The sequence below is a fragment of the Anopheles funestus genome, unplaced genomic scaffold, assembly GCF_943734845.2.
Source record: "Anopheles funestus unplaced genomic scaffold, idAnoFuneDA-416_04 scaffold_11_ctg1, whole genome shotgun sequence".
Taxonomy (NCBI): domain Eukaryota; kingdom Metazoa; phylum Arthropoda; class Insecta; order Diptera; family Culicidae; genus Anopheles; species Anopheles funestus.
Genome location: NW_026045231.1, coordinates 682,639 through 703,886, shown reverse-complemented (window position 1 = coordinate 703,886; position 21,248 = coordinate 682,639). Strand labels below are relative to the sequence as shown.

Here is a 21,248-nt window from a genome sequence, read left to right as displayed (position 1 = left end):
CTAATGTGTCTTGGCTTATGTGTCTTGGCTAAGGTGTCTTGGCTAAGGTGTCTTGGCTAAGGTGTCTTGGCTAAGGTGTCTTGGCTTAGGTGTCTTGGCTAAGGTGTCTTGGCTAATGTGTCTCGGCTAATGTGTCTTGGCTAATGTGTCTTGGCTAAGGTGTCTTGGCTAATGTGTCTCGGCTAATATGTCGTGGCTAAGGTGTCTTGGCTAATGTGTCTTGGCTTATGTGTCTTGGCTAATGTGTCTTGGCTAATGTGTCTTGGCTAAGGTGTCTCGGCTAATGTGTCTTGGCTAATGTGTCTTGGCTAATGTGTCTTGGCTAATGTGTCTTGGCTAAGGTGTCTTGGCTAATGTGTCTCGGCTAATGTGTCTTGGCTAATGTGTCTTGGCTAATGTGTCTTTGCTAATGTGTCTTGGCTAAGGTGTCTTGGCTAAGGTGTCTTGGCTAATGTGTCTTGGCTAAGGTGTCTTGGCTAATGTGTCTCGGCTAATGTGTCTTGGCTAATGTGTCTTGGCTAAGGTGTTTTGGCTAATGTGTCTTGGCTAAGGTGTCTTGGCTAATGTGTCGTGGCTAATGTGTCTCGGCTAATGTGTCTTGGCTAATGTGTCTTGGCTAAGGTGTCTTGGCTAAGGTGTCTTGGCTAAAGTGTCTTGGCTAAGGTGTCTTGGCTAAGGTGTCTTGGCTAAGGTGTCTTGGCTAAAGTGTCTTGGCTAATGTGTCTCGGCTAATGTGTCTTGGCTAATGTGTCTTGGCTAAGGTGTTTTGGCTAATGTGTCTTGGCTAAGGTGTCTTGGCTAATGTGTCGTGGCTAATGTATCTTGGCTAAGGTGTCTTGGCTAAGGTGTCTTGGCTAAGGTGTCTTGGCTAATGTGTCTTGGCTAAGGTGTCTTGGCTAATGTGTCTTTGCTAATGTGTCTTGGCTAAGGTGTCTTGGCTAAGGTGTCTTGGCTAAGGTGTCTTGGCTAAGGTGTCTTGGCTAATGTGTCTCGGCTAATGTGTCTTGGCTAATGTGTCTTGGCTAAGGTGTCTTGGCTAATGTGTCTTGGCTAATGTGTCTTGGCTAATGTGTCTTGGCTAAGGTGTCTTGGCTAAGGTGTCTTGACTAAGATGTCTTAGCTAATGTGTCTTGGCTAAGGTGTCTTGGCTAATGTGTCTTGGCTAATGTGTCTTGGCTAAGGTGTCTTGGCTAATGTGTCTTGGCTAAGGTGTCTTGGCTAATGTGTCTTGGCTAAGGTGTCTTGGCTAATGTGTCTCGGCTTATATGTCTTGGCTAATGTGTCTTGGCTAAGGTGTCTTTGCTAAGGTGTCTTGGCTAAGGTGTCTTGGCTAATGTGTCTCGGCTAATGTGTCTTGGCTAATGTGCCTCGGCAAATGTGTCTTGGCTAAGGTGTCTTGGCTAATGTGTCTTGGCTAATGTGTCTTGGCTAAGGTGTTTTGGCTAAGGTGTCTTGGCTAATGTGTCTTGGCTAAGGTGTCTTGGCTAATGTGTCTCGGCGAATGTGTCTCGGCTAATGTGTCTTGGCTAAGGTGTCTTGGCTAATGTGTCTTGGCTAATGTGTCTTGGCTAATGTGTCTTGGCTTATGTGTCTTGGCTAAGGTGTCTTGGCTAAGGTGTCTTGGCTAAGGTGTCTTGGCTAATGTGTCTTGGCTAATGTGTCTTGGCTAATGTGTCTTGGCTAAGGTGTCTCGGCTAATGTGTCTTGGCTAATGTGTCTTGGCTAATGTGTCTTGGCTAATGTGTCTTGGCTTATGTGTCTTGGCTAAGGTGTCTTGGCTAAGGTGTCTTTGCTAATGTGTCTCGGCTAATGTGTCTTGGCTAATGTGTCTTGGCTAAGGTGTCTTGGCTAATGTGTCTTGGCTAATGTGTCTTGGCTAATGTGTCTTGGCTAAGGTGTTTTGGCTAAGGTGTCTTGGCTAATGTGTCTTGGCTAAGGTGTCTTGGCTAATGTGTCTCGGCGAATGTGTCTCGGCTAATGTGTCTTGGCTAAGGTGTCTTGGCTAATGTGTCTTGGCTAATGTGTCTTGGCTAATGTGTCTTGGCTTATGTGTCTTGGCTAAGGTGTCTTGGCTAAGGTGTCTTGGCTAAGGTGTCTTGGCTAATGTGTCTTGGCTAATGTGTCGTGGCTAATGTATCTTGGCTAAGGTGTCTCGGCTAATGTGTCTTGGCTAATGTGTCTTGGCTAATGTGTCTTGGCTAATGTGTCTTGGCTAATGTGTCTTGGCTTATGTGTCTTGGCTAAGGTGTCTTGGCTAAGGTGTCTTTGCTAATGTGTCTCGGCTAATGTGTCTTGGCTAATGTGTCTTGGCTAAGGTGTCTTGGCTAATGTGTCTCGGCTAATGTGTCTTGACTAATGTGTCTTGGCTAAGGTGTCATGGCTAATGTGTCTTGGCTAATGTGTCTCGGCTAATGTGTCTTGGCTGAGGTGTCTTGGCTAAGGTGTCTTGGCTAAGGTGTCTAGGCTAAGGTGTCTTGGCTAAGGTGTCTTGGCTAAGGTGTCTCGGCTAATGTGTCTTGGCTAATGTGTCTCGGCTAATGTGTCTTGGCTAAGGTGTCTTGGCTAATGTGTCTTGGCTAAGGTGTCTTTGCTAAGGTGTCTTGGCTAAGGTGTCTTGGCTAATGTGTCTTGGCTAAGGTGTCTTGGCTAATGTGTCTCGGCTAATGTGTCTTGGCTAATGTGTCTTGGCTTATGTGTCTTGGCTAAGGTGTCTTGGCTAATGTGTCTTGGCTAATGTGTCTCGGCTAATGTGTCTTGGCTAAGGTGTCTTGGCTAAGGTGTCTCGGCTAATGTGTCTTGGCTAATGTGTCTTGGCTAAGGTGTCTTGGCTAAGGTGTCTTGGCTAATGTGTCTTGGCTAAGGTGTCTCGGCTAATGTGTCTTGGCTAAGGTGCCTTTGCTAAGGTGTCTTGGCTAAGGTGTCTTGGCTAAGGTGTCTCGGCTAATGTGTCTTGGCTAATGTGTCTCGGCTAATGTGTCTTGGCTAATGTGTCTTGGCTAAGGTGTCTTGGCTAAGGTGTCTTGGCTAAGGTGTCTTGGCTAAGGTGTCTTGGCTTATGTGTCTTGGCTAAGGTGTCTTGGCTAAGGTGTCTTGGCTAATGTGTCTCGGCTAATGTTTCTTGGCTAATGTATCTTGGCTAAGGTGTTTTGGCTAATGTGTCTTGGCTAAGGTGTCTTGGCTAAGGTGTCTTGGCTAAGGTGTCTTGGTTAATGTGTCTCGGCTAAAGTGTCTTGGCTAAGGTGTCTTGGCTAAGGTGTCTTGGCTAAGGTGTCTTGGCTAAGGTGTCTTGGCTAAGGTGTCTTGGCTAATGTGTCTTGGCTAATGTGTCTTGGCTAATGTGTCTTGGCTAAGGTGTCTTGGCTAATGTGTCTCGGCTAATGTGTCTCGGCTAATGTGTCTTGGCTAAGGTGTCTTGGCTAAGGTGTCTTGGCTAATGTATCTCGGCTAATGTGTCTTGGCTAAGGTGTCTTGGCTAAGGTGTCTTGGCTAAGGTGTCTCGGCTAATGTGTCTTGGCTAATGTGTCTCGGTTAATGTGTCTTGGCTTATGTGTCTTGGCTAAGGTGTCTTGGCTAAGGTGTCTTGGCTAAGGTGTCTTGGCTAAGGTGTCTTGGCTTAGGTGTCTTGGCTAAGGTGTCTTGGCTAATGTGTCTTGGCTAAGGTGTCTTGGCTAAGGTGTCTTGGCTAATGTGTCTCGAATAATGTGTCTTGGCTAATGTGTCTTGGCTTATGTGTCTTGGCTAGGGTGTCTTGGCTAAGGTGTCTTGGCTAAGGTGTCTTGGCTAAGGTGTCTAGGCTAATGTGTCTCGGCTAATGTGTCTTGGCTAATGTGTCTTGGCTAAGGTGTCTTGGCTAATGTGTCTTGGCTAATGTGTCTCGGCTAATGTGTCTTGGCTGAGGTGTCTTGGCTAAGGTGTCTTGGCTAAGGTGTCTTGGCTAAGGTGTCTTGGCTAAGGTGTCTTGGCTAAGGTGTCTCGGCTAATGTGTCTTGGCTAATGTGTCTTGGCTGAGGTGTCTTGGCTAAGGTGTCTTGGCTAAGGTGTCTTGGCTAAGGTGTCTTGGCTAAGGTGTCTTGGCTAAGGTGTCTTGGCTAAGGTGTCTTGGCTAATGTGTCTTGGCTAATGTGTCTTGGCTAATGTGTCTCGGCTAATGTGTCTTGCCTAATGTGTCTTGGCTAAGGTGTCTTGGCTAAGGTGTCTTGGCTAATGTGTCTTGGCTAATGTGTCTCGGCTAATGTGTCTTGGCTAAGGTGTCTTGGCTAATGTGTCTCGGCTAATGTGTCTTGGCTAATGTGTCTTGGCTAAGGTGTCTTGGCTAAGGTGTCTTGGCTAATGTGCCTTGGCTAATGTGTCTCGGCTAATGTGTCTTGGCTAAGGTGCCTTTGCTAAGGTGTCTTGGCTAATGTGTCTTGGCTAAGGTGTCTCGGCTAATGTGTCTTGGCTTATGTGTCTTGGCTAAGGTGTCTTGGCTAAGGTGTCTTGGCTAAGGTGTCTTGGCTTAGGTGTCTTGGCTAAGGTGTCTTGGCTAATGTGTCTCGGCTAATGTGTCTTGGCTAATGTGTCTTGGCTAAGGTGTCTTGGCTAATGTGTCTCGGCTAATATGTCTTGGCTAAGGTGTCTTGGCTAATGTGTCTTGGCTTATGTGTCTTGGCTAATGTGTCTTGGCTAATGTGTCTTGGCTAAGGTGTCTCGGCTAATGTGTCTTGGCTAATGTGTCTCGGCTAATGTGTCTTGGCTAATGTGTCTTGGCTAAGGTGTCTTGGCTAAGGTGTCTTGGCTAAGGTGTCTTGGCTAAGGTGTCTTGGCTAAGGTGTCGTGGCTAATGTGTCTTGGCTAAGGTGTCTTGGCTAAGGTGTCTTGGCTAAGGTGTCTTGGCTAAGGTGTCTTGGCTAATGTGTCTCGGCTAATGTGTCTTGGCTTATGTGTCTTGGCTAAGGTGTTTTGGCTAATGTGTCTTGGCTAAGGTGTCTTGGCTAATGTGTCGTGGCTAATGTATCTTTACTAAGGTGTCTTGGCTAAGGTGTCTTGGCTAAGGTGTCTTGGCTAAGGTGTCTTGGCTAAGGTGTCTTGGCTAAGGTGTCTTGGCTAATGTGTCTTGGCTAATGTGTCTCGGCTAATGTGTCTTGGCTAAGGTGTCTTGGCTAATGTGTCTTGGCTAATGTGTCTCGGCTAATGTGTCTTGGCTGAGGTGTCTTGGCTAAGGTGTCTTGGCTAAGGTGTCTTGGCTAAGGTGTCTTGGCTAATGTGTCTCGGCTAATGTGTCTTGGCTAATGTGTCTCGGCTAATGTGTCTTGGCTAATGTGTCTTGGCTAATGTGTCTTGGCTAATGTGTCTTGGCTAAGGTGTCTTGGCTAAGGTGTCTTGGCTAAGGTGTCTTGGCTAAGGTGTCTTGGCTAATGTGTCTTGGCTAATGTGTCTTGGCTAATGTGTCTCGGCTAATGTGTCTTGGCTAATGTGTCTTGGCTTATGTGTCTTGGCTAAGGTGTCTTGGCTAATGTGTCTTGGCTAATGTGTCTCGGCTAATGTGTCTTGGCTAAGGTGTCTTGGCTAATGTGTCTCGGCTAATGTGTCTTGGCTAATGTGTCTCGGCTAATGTTTCTTGGCTAATGTATCTTGGCTAAGGTGTTTTGGCTAAGGTGTCTTGGCTAATGTGTCTTGGCTAAGGTGTCTTGGCTAAGGTGTCTTGGTTAATGTGTCTCGGCTAAAGTGTCTTGGCTAAGGTGTCTTGGCTAAGGTGTCTCGGCTAAGGTGTCTTGGCTAAGGTGTCTCGGCTAATGTGTCTTGGCTAATGTGTCTCGGCTAATGTGTCTTTGCTAATGTGTCTTGGCTAAGGTGTCTTGGCTATGGTGTCTTGGCTAAGGTGTCTTGGCTAAGGTGTCTTGGCTAATGTGTCTTGGCTAAGGTGTCTTGGCTAATGTGTCTCGGCTAATGTGTCTTGGCTAATGTGTCTCGGCTAATGTGTCTTGGCTAATGTGTCTTGGCTAAGGTGTCTTGGCTAATGTGTCTCGGCTAATGTGTCTTGGCTAATGTGTCTTGGCTAAGGTGTCTTGGCTAAGGTGTCTTGGCTAAGGTGTCTTGGCTAATGTGTCTCGGTTAAGGTGTCTTGGCTAATGTGTCTTGGCTTATGTGTCTTGGCTAATGTGTCTTGGCTAATGTGTCTTGGCTAAGGTGTCTCGGCTAATGTGTCTTGGCTAATGTGTCTTGGCTTATGTGGCTTGGCTAATGTGTCTTGGCTAATGTGTCTTGGCTAAGGTGTCTCGGCTAATGTGTCTTGGCTAATGTGTCTCGGCTAATGTGTCTTGGCTAATGTGTCTTGGCTAAGGTGTCTTGGCTAATGTGTCGTGGCTAATGTGTCTTGGCTAAGGTGTCTTGGCTAAGGTGTCTTGGCTAAGGTGTCTTGGCTAAGGTGTCTTGGCTAAGGTGTCTTGGCTAATGTGTCTTGGCTAAGGTGTCTTGGCTAATGTGTCTTGGCTAATGTGTCTTGGCTAAGGTGTCTTGGCTAATGTGTCTTGGCTAAGGTGTCTTGTCTAAGGTGTCTTGGCTAATGTGTCTCACCTAATGTGTCTTGGCTAATGTGTCTTGGCTAAGGTGTCTTGGCTAATGTGTCTTTGCTAATGTGTCTTGGCTAAGTTGTCTTGGCTAATGTGTCTTGGCTAAGGTGTCTTGGCTAAGGTGTCTTGGCTAATGTGTCTTGGCTAAGGTGTCTTGGCTAAGGTGTCTTGGCTAATGTGTCTTGGCTAAGGTGTCTTGGCTAAGGTGTCTTGGCTAAGGTGTCGTGGCTAATGTGTCTTGGCTAAGGTGTCTTGGCTAAGGTGTCTTGGCTAATGTGTCTCGGCTAATGTGTCTTGGCTAAGTTGTCTTGGCTAAGGTGTCTTGGCTAAGGTGTCTTGGCTAATGTGTCTTGGCTAAGGTGTCTTGGCTTATGTGTCTTGGCTAAGGTGTCTTGGCTAATGTGTCTTGGCTAAGGTGTCTTGGCTAATGTGTCTCGGCTAATGTGTCTTGGCTTATGTGTCTTGGCTAAGGTGTTTTGGCTAATGTGTCTTGGCTAAGGTGTCTTGGCTAATGTGTCGTGGCTAATGTATCTTGGCTAAGGTGTCTTGGCTAAGGTGTCTTGGCTAAGGTGTCTTGGCTAAGGTGTCTTGGCTAAGGTGTCTTGGCTAAGGTGTCTTGGCTAATGTGTCTTTGCTAATGTGTCTTTGCTAAGGTGTCTTGGCTAATGTGTCTTGGCTAAGGTGTCTTGGCTAAGGTGTCTTGGCTAATGTGTCTCGGCTAATGTGTCTTGGCTAATGTGTCTTGGCTAAGGTGTCTTGGCTAATGTGTCTCGGCTAATGTGTCTTGGCTAATGTGTCTTAGCTTATGTGTCTTGGCTAATGTGTCTTGGCTAAGGTGTCTTGGCTAATGTGTCTCGGCTAATGTGTCTTGGCTAAGGTGTCTTGGCTAAGGTGTCTTGGCTAATGTGTCTTGGCTAAGGTGTCTTGGCTAATGTGTCTTGGCTAATGTGTCTTGGCTAATGTGTCTTGGCTAAGGTGTCTTGGCTAATGTGTCTTGGCTAAGGTGTCTTGGCTAAGGTGTCTTGGCTAATATGTCTTGGCTAATGTGTCTTGGCTAATGTGTCTTGGCTAATGTGTCTTGGCTAAGGTGTCTTGGCTAAGGTGTCTTGGCTAAGGTGTCTTGGCTAATGTGTCTTGGCTAAGGTGTCTTGGCTAATGTGTCTTGGCTAATGTGTCTTGGCTAAGGTGTCTTGGCTAAGGTGTCTTGGCTAAGGTGTCTTGGCTAAGGTGTCTTGGCTAATGTGTCTCGGCTTATATGTCTTGGCTAATGTGTCTTGGCTTATGTGTCTTGGCTAAGGTGTCTTGGCTAAGGTGTCTTGGCTAATGTGTCTCGGCTAATGTGTCTTGGCTAATGTGCCTCGGCTAATGTGTTTTGGCTAAGGTGTCTTGGCTAATGTGTCTTGGCTAATGTGTCTCGGCTAAGGTGTTTTGGCTAAGGTGTCTTGGCTAATGTGTCTTGGCTAAGGTGTCTTGGCTAATGTGTCTCGGCGAATGTGTCTCGGCTAATGTGTCTTGGCTAAGGTGTCTTGGCTAATGTGTCTCGGCTAATGTGTCTTGGCTAATGTGTCTTGGCTAATGTTTCTTGGCTAAGGTGTCTTGGCTAAGGTGTCTTGGCTAAGGTGTCTTGGCTAATGTGTCTTGGCTAATGTGTCTTGGCTAATGTGTCTTGGCTAAGGTGTCTCGGCTAATGTGTCTCGGCTAATGTGTCTCGGCTTGGCTAAGGTGTCTTGGCTAAGGTGTCTTGGCTAATGTGTCTTGGCTTATGTGTCTTGGCTAAGGTGTCTTTGCTAAGGTTTCTTGGCTAAGGTGTCTCGGCTAATGTGTCTTGGCTAATGTGTCTTGGCTAAGGTGTCTTGGCTAATGTGTCTCGGCTAATGTTTCGCGGCTAATGTGTCTTGGCTAAGGTGTCTTGGCTAATGTGTCTCGGCTAATGTGTCTCGGCTTGGCTAAGGTGTCTTGGCTAAGGTGTCTTGGCTAAGGTGTCTTGGCTAAGGTGTCTTGGCTAAGGTGTCTTGGCTAAGGTGTCTCGGCTAATGTGTCTTGGCTAATGTGTCTCGGCTAATGTGTCTTGGCTAAGGTGTCTTGGCTAATGTGTCTTGGGTAATGTGTCTTGGCTAAGGTGTCTTGGCTAATGTGTCTCGCCTAATGTGTCTTGGCTAATGTGTCTTGGCTTATGTGTCTTGGCTAATGTGTCTTTGCTAATGTGTCTTGGCTAATGTGTCTTGGCTAAGGTGTCTTGGCTAATGTGTCTTTGCTAAGGTGTCTTGGCTAATGTGTCTCGGCTAATGTGTCTTGGCTAATGTGTCTTGCCTAAGGTGTCTTGGCTAAGGTGTCTTGGCAAAGGTGTCGTGGCTAATGTGTCTTGGCTAAGGTGTCTTGGCTAAGGTGTCTTGGCTAATGTGTCTCGGCTAATGTGTCTTGGCTAATGTGTCTTGGCTAAGGTGTCTTGGCTAAGGTGTCTTGGCTAATGTGTCTTGGCTAAGGTGTCTTGGCTATTGTGTCTTGGCTAAGGTGTCTTGGCTAATGTGTCTTGGCTAAGGTGTCTTGGCTAATGTGTCTCGGCTAATGTGTCTTGGCTTATGTGTCTTGGCTAAGGTGTTTTGGCTAATGTGTCTTGGCTAAGGTGTCTTGGCTAATGTGTCGTGGCTAATGTATCTTGGCTAAGGTGTCTTGGCTAAGGTGTCTTGGCTAAGGTGTCTTGGCTAAGGTGTCTTGGCTAATGTGTCTTGGCTAAGGTGTCTTGGCTAATGTGTCTTTGCTAATGTGTCTTGGCTAAGGTGTCTTGGCTAATGTGTCTTGGCTAAGGTGTCTTGGCTAAGGTGTCTTGGCTAATGTGTCTCGGCTAATGTGTCTTGGCTAATGTGTCTTGGCTAAGGTGTCTTGGCTAATGTGTCTCGGCTAATGTGTCTTGGCTAATGTGTCTTAGCTTATGTGTCTTGGCTAATGTGTCTTGGCTAAGGTGTCTTGGCTAATGTGTCTCGGCTAATGTGTCTTGGCTAAGGTGTCTTGGCTAAGGTGTCTTGGCTAAGGTGTCTTGGCTAAGGTGTCTTGGCTAATGTGTCTTGGCTAAGGTGTCTTGGCTAATGTGTCTCGGCTAATGTGTCTTGGCTAATGTGTCTTAGCTTATGTGTCTTGGCTAATGTGTCTTGGCTAAGGTGTCTTGGCTAATGTGTCTTGGCTAATGTGTCTTGGCTAAGGTGTCTTGGCTAAGGTGTCTTGGCTAAGGTGTCTTGGCTAAGGTGTCTTGGCTAAGGTGTCTTGGCTAATGTGTCTTGGCTAATGTGTCTTGGCTAATGTGTCTTGGCTAAGGTGTCTTGGCTAATGTGTCTTGGCTAAGGTGTCTTGGCTAAGGTGTCTTGGCTAAGGTGTCTTGGCTAATATGTTTTGGCTAATGTGTCTTGGCTAATGTGTCTTGGCTAATGTGTCTTGGCTAAGGTGTCTTGGCTAAGGTGTCTTGTCTAAGGTGTCTTGGCTAATGTGTCTTGGCTAAGGTGTCTTGGCTAATGTGTCTTGGCTAATGTGTCTTGGCTAAGGTGTCTTGGCTAAGGTGTCTTGGCTAAGGTGTCTTGGCTAAGGTGTCTTGGCTAATGTGTCTCGGCTTATATGTCTTGGCTAATGTGTCTTGGCTTATGTGTCTTGGCTAAGGTGTCTTGGCTAAGGTGTCTTGGCTAATGTGTCTTGGCTAATGTGTTTTGGCTAATGTGCCTCGGCTAATGTGTCTTGGCTAAGGTGTCTTGGCTAAGGTGTCTTGGCTAATGTGTCTTGGCTAAGGTGTTTTGGCTAAGGTGTCTTGGCTAATGTGTCTTGGCTAAGGTGTCTTGGCTAATGTGTCTCGGCGAATGTGTCTCGGCTAATGTGTCTTGGCTAAGGTGTCTTGGCTAATGTGTCTCGGCTAATGTGTCTTGGCTAATGTGTCTTGGCTTATGTGTCTTGGCTAAGGTGTCTTGGCTAAGGTGTCTTGGCTAATGTGTCTTGGCTAATGTGTCTTGGCTAATGTGTCTTGGCTAAGGTGTCTCGGCTAATGTGTCTTGGCTAATGTGTCTTGGCTAATGTGTCTTGGCTAATGTGTCTTGGCTTATGTGTCTTGGCTAAGGTGTCTTGGCTAAGGTGTCTTTGCTAAGGTTTCTTGGCTAATGTGTCTCGGCTAATGTGTCTTGGCTAATGTGTCTTGGCTAAGGTGTCTTGGCTAATGTGTCTCGGCTAATGTGTCTTGACTAATGTGTCTTGGCTAAGGTGTCTTGGCTAATGTGTCTTGGCTAATGTGTCTCGGCTAATGTGTCTTGGCTGAGGTGTCTTGGCTAAGGTGTCTTGGTTAAGGTGTCTTGGCTAAGGTGTCTTGGCTAAGGTGTCTTGGCTAAGGTGTCTCGGCTAATGTGTCTTGGCTAATGTGTCTCGGCTAATGTGTCTTGGCTAAGGTGTCTTGGCTAATGTGTCTTGGGTAATGTGTCTTGGCTAAGGTGTCTTGGCTAAGGTGTCTTGGCTAAGGTGTCTTGGCTAATGTGTCTTGGCTAAGGTGTCTTGGCTAATGTGTCTCGATTAATGTGTCTAGGCTAATGTGTCTTGGCTTATGTGTCTTGGCTAAGGTGTCTTGGCTAATGTGTCTTGGCTAATGTGTCTCGGCTAATGTGTCTTGGTTAAGGTGTCTTGGCTAATGTGTCTCGGCTAATGTGTCTTGGCTAAGGTGTCTTGGCTAATGTGTCTTGGCTAATGTGTCTTGTCTAATGTGTCTCGGCTAATGTGTCTTGGCTAAGGTGCCTTTGCTAAGGTGTCTTGGCTAAGGTGTCTTGGCTAAGGTGTCTTGGCTAATGTGTCTTGGCTAATGTGTCTCGGCTAATGTGTCTTGGCTAATGTGTCTTGGCTAAGGTGTCTTGGCTAAGGTGTCTTGGCTAAGGTGTCTTGGCTTATGTGTCTTGGCTAAGGTGTCTTGGCTAAGGTGTCTTTGCTTATGTGTCTTGGCTAAGGTGTCTTGGCTAAGGTGTCTTGGCTAATGTGTCTCGGCTAATGTTTCTTGGCTAATGTATCTTGGCTAAGGTGTTTTGGCTAAGGTGTCTTGGCTAAGGTGTCTTGGTTAATGTGTCTCGGCTAAAGTGTCTTGGCTAAGGTGTCTTGGCTAAGGTGTCTTGGCTAAGGTGTTTTGGCTAATGTGTCTTGGCTAATGTGTCTTGGCTAATGTGTCTTGGCTAAGGTGTCTTGGCTAATGTGTCTCGGCTAATGTGTCTTGGCTAAGGTGTCTTGGCTAAGGTGTCTTGGCTAATGTGTGTCGGCTAAGGTGTCTTGGCTAAGGTGTCTTGGCTAAGGTGTCTTGGCTAATGTATCTTGGCTAAGGTGTCTTGGCTAAGGTGTCTTGGCTAAGGTGTCTTGGTTAATGTGTCTCGGCTAAAGTGTCTTGGCTAAGGTGTCTTGGCTAAGGTGTCTTGGCTAAGGTGTTTTGGCTAATGTGTCTTGGCTAATGTGTCTCGGCTAATGTGTCTTGGCTAAGGTGTCTTGGCTAATGTGTCTCGGCTAATGTGTCTCGGCTAAGGTGTCTTGGCTAAGGTGTCTCGGCTAGTGTGTCTTGGCTAAGGTGTCTTGGCTAAGGTGTCTTGGCTAAGGTGTCTTGGCTAAGGTGTCTTGGCTAAGGTGTCTCGGCTAATGTGTCTTGGCTAATGTGTCTCGGTTAATGTGTCTTGGCTTATGTGTCTTGGCTAAGGTGTCTTGGCTAAGGTGTCTTGGCTAAGGTGTCTTGGCTAAGGTGTCTTGGCTTAGGTGTCTTGGCTAATGTGTCTTGGCTAATGTGTCTTGGCTTAGGTGTCTTGGCTAAGGTGTCTTGGCTAATGTGTCTCGGCTAATGTGTCTTGGCTAATGTGTCTTGGCTAAGGTGTCTTGGCTAATGTGTCTCGGCTAATGTGTTTTGGCTAATGTGTCTTAGCTTATGTGTCTTGGCTAATGTGTCTTGGCTAAGGTGTCTTGGCTAATGTGTCTTGGCTAATGTGTCTTGGCTAAGGTGTCTTGGCTAAGGTGTCTTGGCTAAGGTGTCTTGGCTAAGGTGTCTTGTCTAAGGTGTCTTGGCTAATGTGTCTCGCCTAATGTGTCTTGGCTAATGTGTCTTGGCTAAGGTGTCTTGGCTAATGTGTCTCGGCTAATGTGTCTTGGCTAATGTGTCTTGGCTTATGTGTCTTGGCTAAGGTGTCTTGGCTAAGGTGTCTTGGCTAAGGTGTCTTGGCTAAGGTGTCTTGGCTAATGTGTCTCGGCTAATGTGTCTTGGCTAATGTGTCTTGGCTAAGGTGTCTTGGCTAATGTGTCTTGGCTAATGTGTCTCGGCTAATGTGTCTTGGCTGAGGTGTCTTGGCTAAGGTGTCTTGGCTAAGGTGTCTTGGCTAAGGTGTCTTGGCTAAGGTGTCTTGGCTAATGTGTCTTGGCTAATGTGTCTCGGCTAATGTGTCTTTGCTAATGTGTCTTGGCTAATGTGTCTTGGCTAATGTGTCTTGGCTAAGGTGTCTTGGCTAAGGTGTCTTGGCTAAGGTGTCTTGGCTAATGTGTCTTGGCTAATGTGTCTTGGCTAATGTGTCTCGGCTAATGTGTCTTGGCTAATGTGTCTTGGCTTATGTGTCTTGGCTAAGGTGTCTTGGCTAATGTGTCTTGGCTAATGTGTCTCGGCTAATGTGTCTTGGCTAAGGTGTCTTGGCTAATGTGTCTTGGCTAATGTGTCTTGGCTAATGTGTCTTGGCTAAGGTGTCTCGGCTAATGTGTCTTGGCTAAGGTGCCTTTGCTAAGGTGTCTTGGCTAAGGTGTCTTGGCTAAGGTGTCTCGGTTAATGTGTCTCGGCTAATGTGTCTTGGCTAATGTGTCTTGGCTAAGGTGTCTTGGCTAAGGTGTCTTGGCTAAGGTGTCTTGGCTAAGGTGTCTTGGCTAATGTGTCTCGGCTAATGTTTCTTGGCTAATGTATCTTGGCTAAGGTGTTTTGGCTAAGGTGTCTTGGCTAATGTGTCTTGGCTAAGGTGTCTTGGCTAAGGTGTCTTGGTTAATGTGTCTCGGCTAAAGTGTCTTGGCTAAGGTGTCTTGGCTAAGGTGTCTTGGCTAAGGTGTCTTGGCTAAGGTGTCTCGGCTAATGTGTCTTGGCTAATGTGTCTCGGCTAATGTGTCTTTGCTAATGTGTCTTGGCTAAGGTGTCTTGGCTATGGTGTCTTGGCTAAGGTGTCTTGGCTAAGGTGTCTTGGCTAATGTGTCTTGGCTAAGGTGTCTTGGCTAATGTGTCTCGGCTAATGTGTCTTGGCTAAGGTGTCTTGGCTAAGGTGTCTTGGCTAAGGTGTCTCGGCTAATGTGTCTTGGCTAATGTGTCTCGGCTAATGTGTCTTGGCTTATGTGTCTTGGCTAAGGTGTCTTGGCTAAGGTGTCTTGGCTTAGGTGTCTTGGCTAAGGTGTCTTGGCTAATGTGTCTCGGCTAATGTGTCTTGGCTAATGTGTCTTGGCTAAGGTGTCTTGGCTAATGTGTCTCGGCTAATATGTCTTGGCTAAGGTGTCTTGGCTAATGTGTCTTGGCTTATGTGTCTTGGCTAATGTGTCTTGGCTAATGTGTCTTGGCTAAGGTGTCTCGGCTAATGTGTCTTGGCTAATGTGTCTCGGCTAATGTGTCTTGGCTAATGTGTCTTGGCTAAGGTGTCTTGGCTAATGTGTCTCGGCTAATGTGTCTCGGCTAATGTGTCTTGGCTAAGGTGTCTTGGCTAAGGTGTCTTGGCTAAGGTGTCTTGGCTAAGGTGTCTTGGCTAAGGTGTCGTGGCTAATGTGTCTTGGCTAAGGTGTCTTGGCTAATGTGTCTTGGCTAAGGTGTCTTGGCTAAGGTGTCTTGGCTAAGGTGTCTTGGCTAATGTGTCTCGGCTAATGTGTCTTGGCTAATGTGTCTTGGCTTATGTGTCTTGGCTAATGTGTCTTGGCTAATGTGTCTTGGCTAAGGTGTCTCGGCTAATGTGTCTTGGCTTATGTGTCTTGGCTTATGTGGCTTGGCTAATGTGTCTTGGCTAATGTGTCTTGGCTAATGTGTCTTGGCTAATGTGTCTCGGCTAATGTGTCTTGGCTAATGTGTCTTGGCTAAGGTGTCTTGGCTAATGTGTCGTGGCTAATGTGTCTTGGCTAAGGTGTCTTGGCTAAGGTGTCTTGGCTAAGGTGTCTTGGCTAAGGTGTCTTGGCTAAGGTGTCTTGGCTAATGTGTCTTGGCTAAGGTGTCTTGGCTAATGTGTCTTGGCTAATGTGTCTTGGCTAAGGTGTCTTGGCTAATGTGTCTTGGCTAAGGTGTCTTGTCTAAGGTGTCTTGGCTAATGTGTCTCGGCTAATGTGTCTTGGCTAATGTGTCTTGGCTAATGTGTCTTGGCTAATGTGTCTCGGCTAAAGTGTCTTGGCTAATGTGTCTTGGCTAATGTGTCTTGGCTAAGGTGTCTTGGCTAAGGTGTCTTGGCTAAGGTGTCTTGGCTAAGGTGTCTTGGCTAAGGTGTCTTGGCTAAGGTGTCTCGGCTAAGGTGTCTTGGCTAAGGTGTCTTGGCTAAGGTGTCTTGGCTAAGGTGTCTTGGCTAAGGTGTCTTGGCTTATGTGTCTTGGCTAAGGTGTCTTGGCTAAGGTGTCTTGGCTAATGTGTCTTGGCTAATGTGTCTCGGCTAATGTGTCTTGGCTAAGGTGTCTTGGCTAAGGTGTCTTGGCTAAGGTGTCTTGGCTAAGGTGTCTTGGCTAATGTGTCTCGGCTAATGTGTCTCAGCTAATGTGTCTCGGCTAAGATGTCTTGGCTAAGGTGTCTTGGCTAATGTGTCTTGGCTTATGTGTCTTGGCTAATGTGTCTTGGCTAATGTGTCTTGGCTAAGGTGTCTCGGCTAATGTGTCTTGGCTAAGGTGTCTTGGCTAAGGTGTCTTGGCTAAGGTGTCTCGGCTAATGTGTCTTGGCTAAGGTGTCTTGGCTAAGGTGTCTTGGCTAAGGTGTCTTGGCTTATGTGTCTTGGCTAAGGTGTCTTGGCTAAGGTGTCTTGGCTAATGTGTCTTGGCTAATGTGTCTTGGCTAAGGTGTCTTGGCTAATGTGTCTTGGCTAATGTGTCTTGGCTAAGGTGTCTTGGCTATGGTGTCTTGGCTAAGGTGTCTTGGCTAATGTGTCTTGGCTAAGGTGTCTTGGCTAATGTGTCTCGGCTAATGTGTCTTGGCTAATGTGTCTTGGCTTATGTGTCTTGGCTAAGGTGTCTTGGCTCATGTGTCTTGGCTAATGTGTCTTGGCTAAGGTGTCTCGGCTAATGTGTCTTGGCTAATGTGTCTCGGCTAATGTGTCTTGGCTAATGTGTCTTGGCTAAGGTGTCTTGGCTAATGTGTCGTGGCTAATGTGTCTTGGCTAAGGTTTCTTGGCTAAGGTGTCTTGGCTAAGGTGTCTTGGCTAAGGTGTCTTGGCTAATGTGTCTTGGCTAATGTGTCTTGGCTAATGTGTCTTGGCTAATGTGTCTTGGCTAAGGTGTCTTGGCTAAGGTGTCTTGGCTAATGTGTCTAGGCTTATGTGTCTTGGCTAATGTGTCTTGGCTAATGTGTCTTGGCTAAGGTGTCTCGGCTAATGTGTCTTGGCTAATGTGTCTTGGCTTATGTGTCTTGGCTAATGTGTCTTGGCTAATGTGTCTTGGCTAAGGTGTCTCGGCAAATGTGTCTTGGCTAATGTGTCTCGGCTAATGTGTCTTGGCTAATGTGTCTTGGCTAAGGTGTCTTGGCTAATGTGTCGTGGCTAATGTGTCTTGGCTAAGGTTTCTTGGCTAAGGTGTCTTGGCTAAGGTGTCTTGGCTAAGGTGTCTTGGCTAAGGTGTCTTGGCTAATGTGTCTTGGCTTATGTGTCTTGGCTAAGGTGTCTTGGCTAAGGTGTCTTGGCTAATGTGTCTTGGCTAATGTGTCTCGGCTAATGTGTCTTGGCTAAGGTGTCTTGGCTAAGGTGTCTTGGCTAAGGTGTCTTGGCTAAGGTGTCTTGGCTAAGGTGTCTCGGCTAATGTGTCTTGGCTAATGTGTCTTGGCTAATGTGTCTTGGCTAAGTTGTCTTGGCTAATGTGTCTTGGCTAATGTGTCTTGGCTAAGGTGTCTTGGCTAAGGTGTCTTGGCTAAGGTGTCTTGGCTAAGGTGTCTTGGCTAATGTGTCTCGGCTAATGTGTCTTGGCTAATGTGTCTTGGCTAAGGTGCCTTGGCTAATGTGTCTCGGCTAATATGTCTTGGCTAAGGTGTCTTGGCTAATGTGTCTTGGCTTATGTGTCTTGGCTAATGTGTCTTGGCTAATTTGTCTTGGCTAAGGTGTCTCGGCTAATGTGTCTTGGCTAATGTGTCTCGGCTAATGTGTCTTGGCTAATGTGTCTTGGCTAAGGTGTCTTGGCTAATGTGTCTCGGCTAATGTGTCTTGGCTAATGTGTCTTGGCTAAGGTGTCTTGGCTAAGGTGTCTTGGCTAAGGTGTCTTGGCTAATGTGTCTCGGCTAATGTGTCTTGGCTAAGGTGTCTTGGCTAATGTGTCTCGGCTAATGCGTCTTGGCTAATGTGTCTTGGCTTATGTGTCTTGGCTAAGGTGTCTTGGCTAAGGTGTCTTGGCTAAGGTGTCTTGGCTAAGGTGTCTCGGCTAATGTGTCTTGGCTAAGGTGTCTTGGCTAATGTGTCTTGGCTAATTTGTCTTGGCTAAGGTGTCTCGGCTAATGTGTCTTGGCTAATGTGTCTCGGCTAATGTGTCTCGGCTAATGTGTCTTGGCTAATATGTCTTGGCTAAGGTGTCTTGGCTAATGTGTCTCGGCTAATGTGTCTTGGCTAATGTGTCTTGGCTAAGGTGTCTTGGCTAATGTGTCTTGGCTAATGTGTCTCGGCTAATGTGTCTTGGCTAATGTATCTTGGCTAATGTGTCTTGGCTAAGGTGTCTTGGCTAATGTGTCTCGGCTAATGTGTCTTGGCTAATGTGTCTTGGCTTATGTGTCTTGGCTAAGGTGTCTTGGCTAAGGTGTCTTGGCTAAGGTGTCTTGGCTAAGGTGTCTTGGCTAAGGTGTCTTGGCTAAGGTGTCTTGGCTAAGGTGTCTCGGCTAATGTGTCTTGGCTAATGTGTCTCGGCTAATGTGTCTTGGCTAAGGTGTCTTGGCTAATGTGTCTTGGCTAAGGTGTCTTGGCTAATGTGTCTCGGCTAATGTGTCTTGGCTAATGTGTCTTGGCTTATGTGTCTTGGCTAAGGTGTCTTGGCTAATGTGTCTTGGCTAATGTGTCTCGGCTAATGTGTCTTGGCTAAGGTGTCTTGGCTAATGTGTCTCGGCTAATGTGTCTTGGCTAATGTGTCTTGGCTAATGTGTCTTGGCTAAGGTGTCTTGGCTAATGTGTCTTGGCTAATGTGTCTCGGCTAATGTGTCTTGGCTAAGGTGCCTTTGCTAAGGTGTCTTGGCTAAGGTGTCTTGGCTAAGGTGTCTTGGCTAATGTGTCTTGGCTAATGTGTCTCGGCTAATGTGTCTTGGCTAATGTGTCTTGGCTAAGGTGTCTTGGCTAAGGTGTCTTGGCTAAGGTGTCTTGGCTAAGGTGTCTTGGCTTATGTGTCTTGGCTAAGGTGTCTTGGCTAAGGTGTCTTGGCTAATGTGTCTCGGCTAATGTGTCTTGGCTAATGTATCTTGGCTAAGGTGTTTTGACTAAGGTGTCTTGGCTAATGTGTCTTGGCTAAGGTGTCTTGGCTAAGGTGTCTTGGCTAAGGTGTCTTGGCTAAGGTGTCTTGGCTAAGGTGTCTTGGCTAAGGTGTCTTGGCTTAGGTGTCTTGGCTAAGGTGTCTTGGCTAATGTGTCTCGGCTAATGTGTCTTGGCTAATGTGTCTTGGCTAAGGTGTCTTGGCTAATGTGTCTCGGCTAATGTGTCTTGGCTAATGTGTCTTGGCTAAGGTGTCTTGGCTAATGTGTCTTGGCTAAGGTGTCTTGGCTAAGGTGTCTTGGCTTATGTGTCTTGGCTAAGGTGTCTTGGCTAAGGTGTCTTGGCTAAGGTGTCTTGGCTTAGGTGTCTTGGCTAAGGTGTCTTGGCTAATGTGTCTCGGCTAATGTGTCTTGGCTAATGTGTCTTGGCTAAGGTGTCTTGGCTAATGTGTCTCGGCTAATATGTCTTGGCTAAGGTGTCTTGGCTAATGTGTCTTGGCTTATGTGTCTTGGCTAATGTGTCTTGGCTAATTTGTCTTGGCTAAGGTGTCTCGGCTAATGTGTCTTGGCTAAGGTGTCTTGGCTAATGTGTCTCGGCTAATGTGTCTCGGCTAATGTGTCTTGGCTAATGTGTCTTGGCTAAGGTGTCTTGGCTAAGGTGTCTTGGCTAAGGTGTCTTGGCTAAGGTGTCTTGGCTAAGGTGTCTTGGCTAAGGTGTCTTGGCTAATGTGTCTCGGCTAAGGTGTCTTGGCTAATGTGTCTTGGCTAAGGTGTTTTGGCTAATGTGTCTTGGCTAAGGTGTCTTGGCTAATGTGTCGTGGCTAATGTGTCTTGGCTAAGGTGTCTTGGCTAAGGTGTCTTGGCTAAGGTGTCTTGGCTAAGGTGTCTTGGCTAAGGTGTCTTGGCTTAGGTGTCTTGGCTAAGGTGTCTTGGCTAATGTGTCTCGGCTAATGTGTCTTGGCTAAGGTGTCTTGGCTAAGGTGTCTTGGTTAATGTGTCTCGGCTAAAGTGTCTTGGCTAAGGTGTCTTTGCTAAGGTGTCTTGGCTAAGGTGTCTTGGCTAAGGTGTCTTGGCTAATGTGTCTTGGCTAATGTGTCTCGGCTAATGTGTCTTGGCTAAGGTGTCTTGGCTAATGTGTGTCGGCTAATGTGTCTCGGCTAATGTGTCTTGGCTAATGTGTCTTGGCTAAGGTGTCTTGGCTAAGGTGTCTTGGCTAAGGTGTCTTGGCTAAGGTGTCTTGGCTAAGGTGTCTTGGCTAATGTGTCTCGGCTAAGGTGTCTTGGCTAATGTGTCTTGGCTTAGGTGTTTTGGCTAATGTGTCTTGGCTAAGGTGTCTTGGCTAATGTGTCGTGGCTAATGTGTCTTGGCTAAGGTGTCTTGGCTAAGGTGTCTTGGCTAAGGTGTCTTGGCTAAGGTGTCTTGGCTAAGGTGTCTTGGCTTAGGTGTCTTGGCTAAGGTGTCTTGGCTAATGTGTCTCGGCTAATGTGTCTTGGCTAAGGTGTCTTGGCTAAGGTGTCTTGGTTAATGTGTCTCGGCTAAAGTGTCTTGGCTAAGGTGTCTTGGCTAAGGTGTCTTGGCTAAGGTGTCTTGGCTAAGGTGTCTTGGCTAATGTGTCTTGGCTAATGTGTCTCGGCTAATGTGTCTTGGCTAAGGTGTCTTGGCTAATGTGTCTCGGCTAATGTGTCTCGGCAAATGTGTCTTGGCTAATGTGTCCTGGCTAAGGTGTCTTGGCTAAGGTGTCTTGGCTAAGGTGTCTTGGCTAAGGTGTCTTGGCTAAGGTGTCTTGGCTAAGGTGTCTTGGCTAATGTGTCTCGGCTAAGGTGTCTTGGCTAATGTGTCTTGGCTAAGGTGTTTTGGCTAATGTGTCTTGGCTAAGGTGTCTTGGCTAATGTGTCGTGGCTAATGTGTCTTGGCTAAGGTGTCTTGGCTAAGGTGTCTTGGCTAAGGTGTCTTGGCTAAGGTGTCTTGGCTAAGGTGTCTTGGCTAATGTGTCTTGGCTAAGGTGTGTTGGCTAATGTGTCTTGGCTAATGTGTCTTGGCTAAGTCGTCTTGGCTAATGTGTCTTGGCTAAGGTGTCTTGTCTAAGGTGTCTTGGCTAATGTGTCTCGCCTAATGTGTCTTGGCTAATGTGTCTTGGCTAATGTGTCTTGGCTAATGTGTCTTGGCTTATGTGTCTTGGCTAAGGTGTCTTGGCTAAGGTGTCTTGGCTAAGGTGTCTTGGCTAAGGTGTCTTGGCTAAGGTGTCTCGACTAATGTGTCTTGGCTAAGGTGTCTTGGCTAAGGTGTCTTGGCTAAGGTGTCTTGGCTAAGGTGTCTTGGCTAAGGTGTCTCGGCTAATGTGTCTTGGCTAAGGTGTCTCGGCTAATGTGTCTTGGCTAAGGTGTCTTGGCTAATGTGTCTTGGCTAATGTGTCTTGGCTAAGGTGTCTTGGCTAAGGTGTCTTGGCTAAGGTGTCTTGGCTAATGTGTCTCGGCTAATATGTCTTGGCTTATGTGTCTTGGCTAATGTGTCTTGGCTTAGGTGTCTTGGCTAAGGTGTCTTGGCTAAGGTGTCTTGGATAATGTGTCTTGGCTAAGGTGTCTTGGCTAATGTGTCTTGGCTAATGTGTCTTGGCTAAGGTGTCTTGGCTAAGGTGTCTTGGCTAAGGTGTCTTGGCTAAGGTGTCTTGGCTAATGTGTCTCGGCTTATATGTCTTGGCTAAGGTGTCTTGGCTAAGGTGTCTTGGCTAATGTGTCTCAGCTAAAGTGTCTTGGCTAAGGTGTCTTGGCTAAGGTGTCTTGGCTAAGGTGTCTTGGCTAATGTGTCTTGGCTAATGTGTCTCGGCTAATGTGTCTTGGCTAAGGTGTCTTGGCTAAGGTGTCTCGGCTAAGGTGTCTTGGCTAATGTGTCTCGGCTAATGTGTCTTGGCTAATGTGTCTTGGCTAAGGTGTCTTGGCTAAGGTGTCTTGGCTAAGGTGTCTTGGCTAATGTGTCTTGGCTAAGGTGTCTTGGCTAAGGTGTCTTGGCTAAGGTGTCTTGGCTAAGGTGTCTTGGCTAATGTGTCTCGGCTTATATGTCTTGGCTAAGGTGTCTTGGCTAAGGTGTCTTGG

The 21,248-nt window shown here is 46.8% G+C and overlaps 1 long non-coding RNA gene across 1 annotated transcript in view; it reads left to right on the top strand.

Moving 5' to 3' along the window:
* The window catches only part of LOC125774267 (uncharacterized), a 42,322-nt gene extending 27,049 nt beyond the window's left edge, over positions 1–15,273 (top strand). Inside the window, exons 3-4 of the long non-coding RNA XR_007420727.1 lie at positions 6,740–6,795; positions 14,296–15,273. This is a non-coding gene — a long non-coding RNA (uncharacterized LOC125774267). The remainder of the gene's footprint in view (positions 1–6,739; positions 6,796–14,295) is intronic.
* The last annotated feature ends 5,975 nt before the right edge of the window (positions 15,274–21,248 follow it).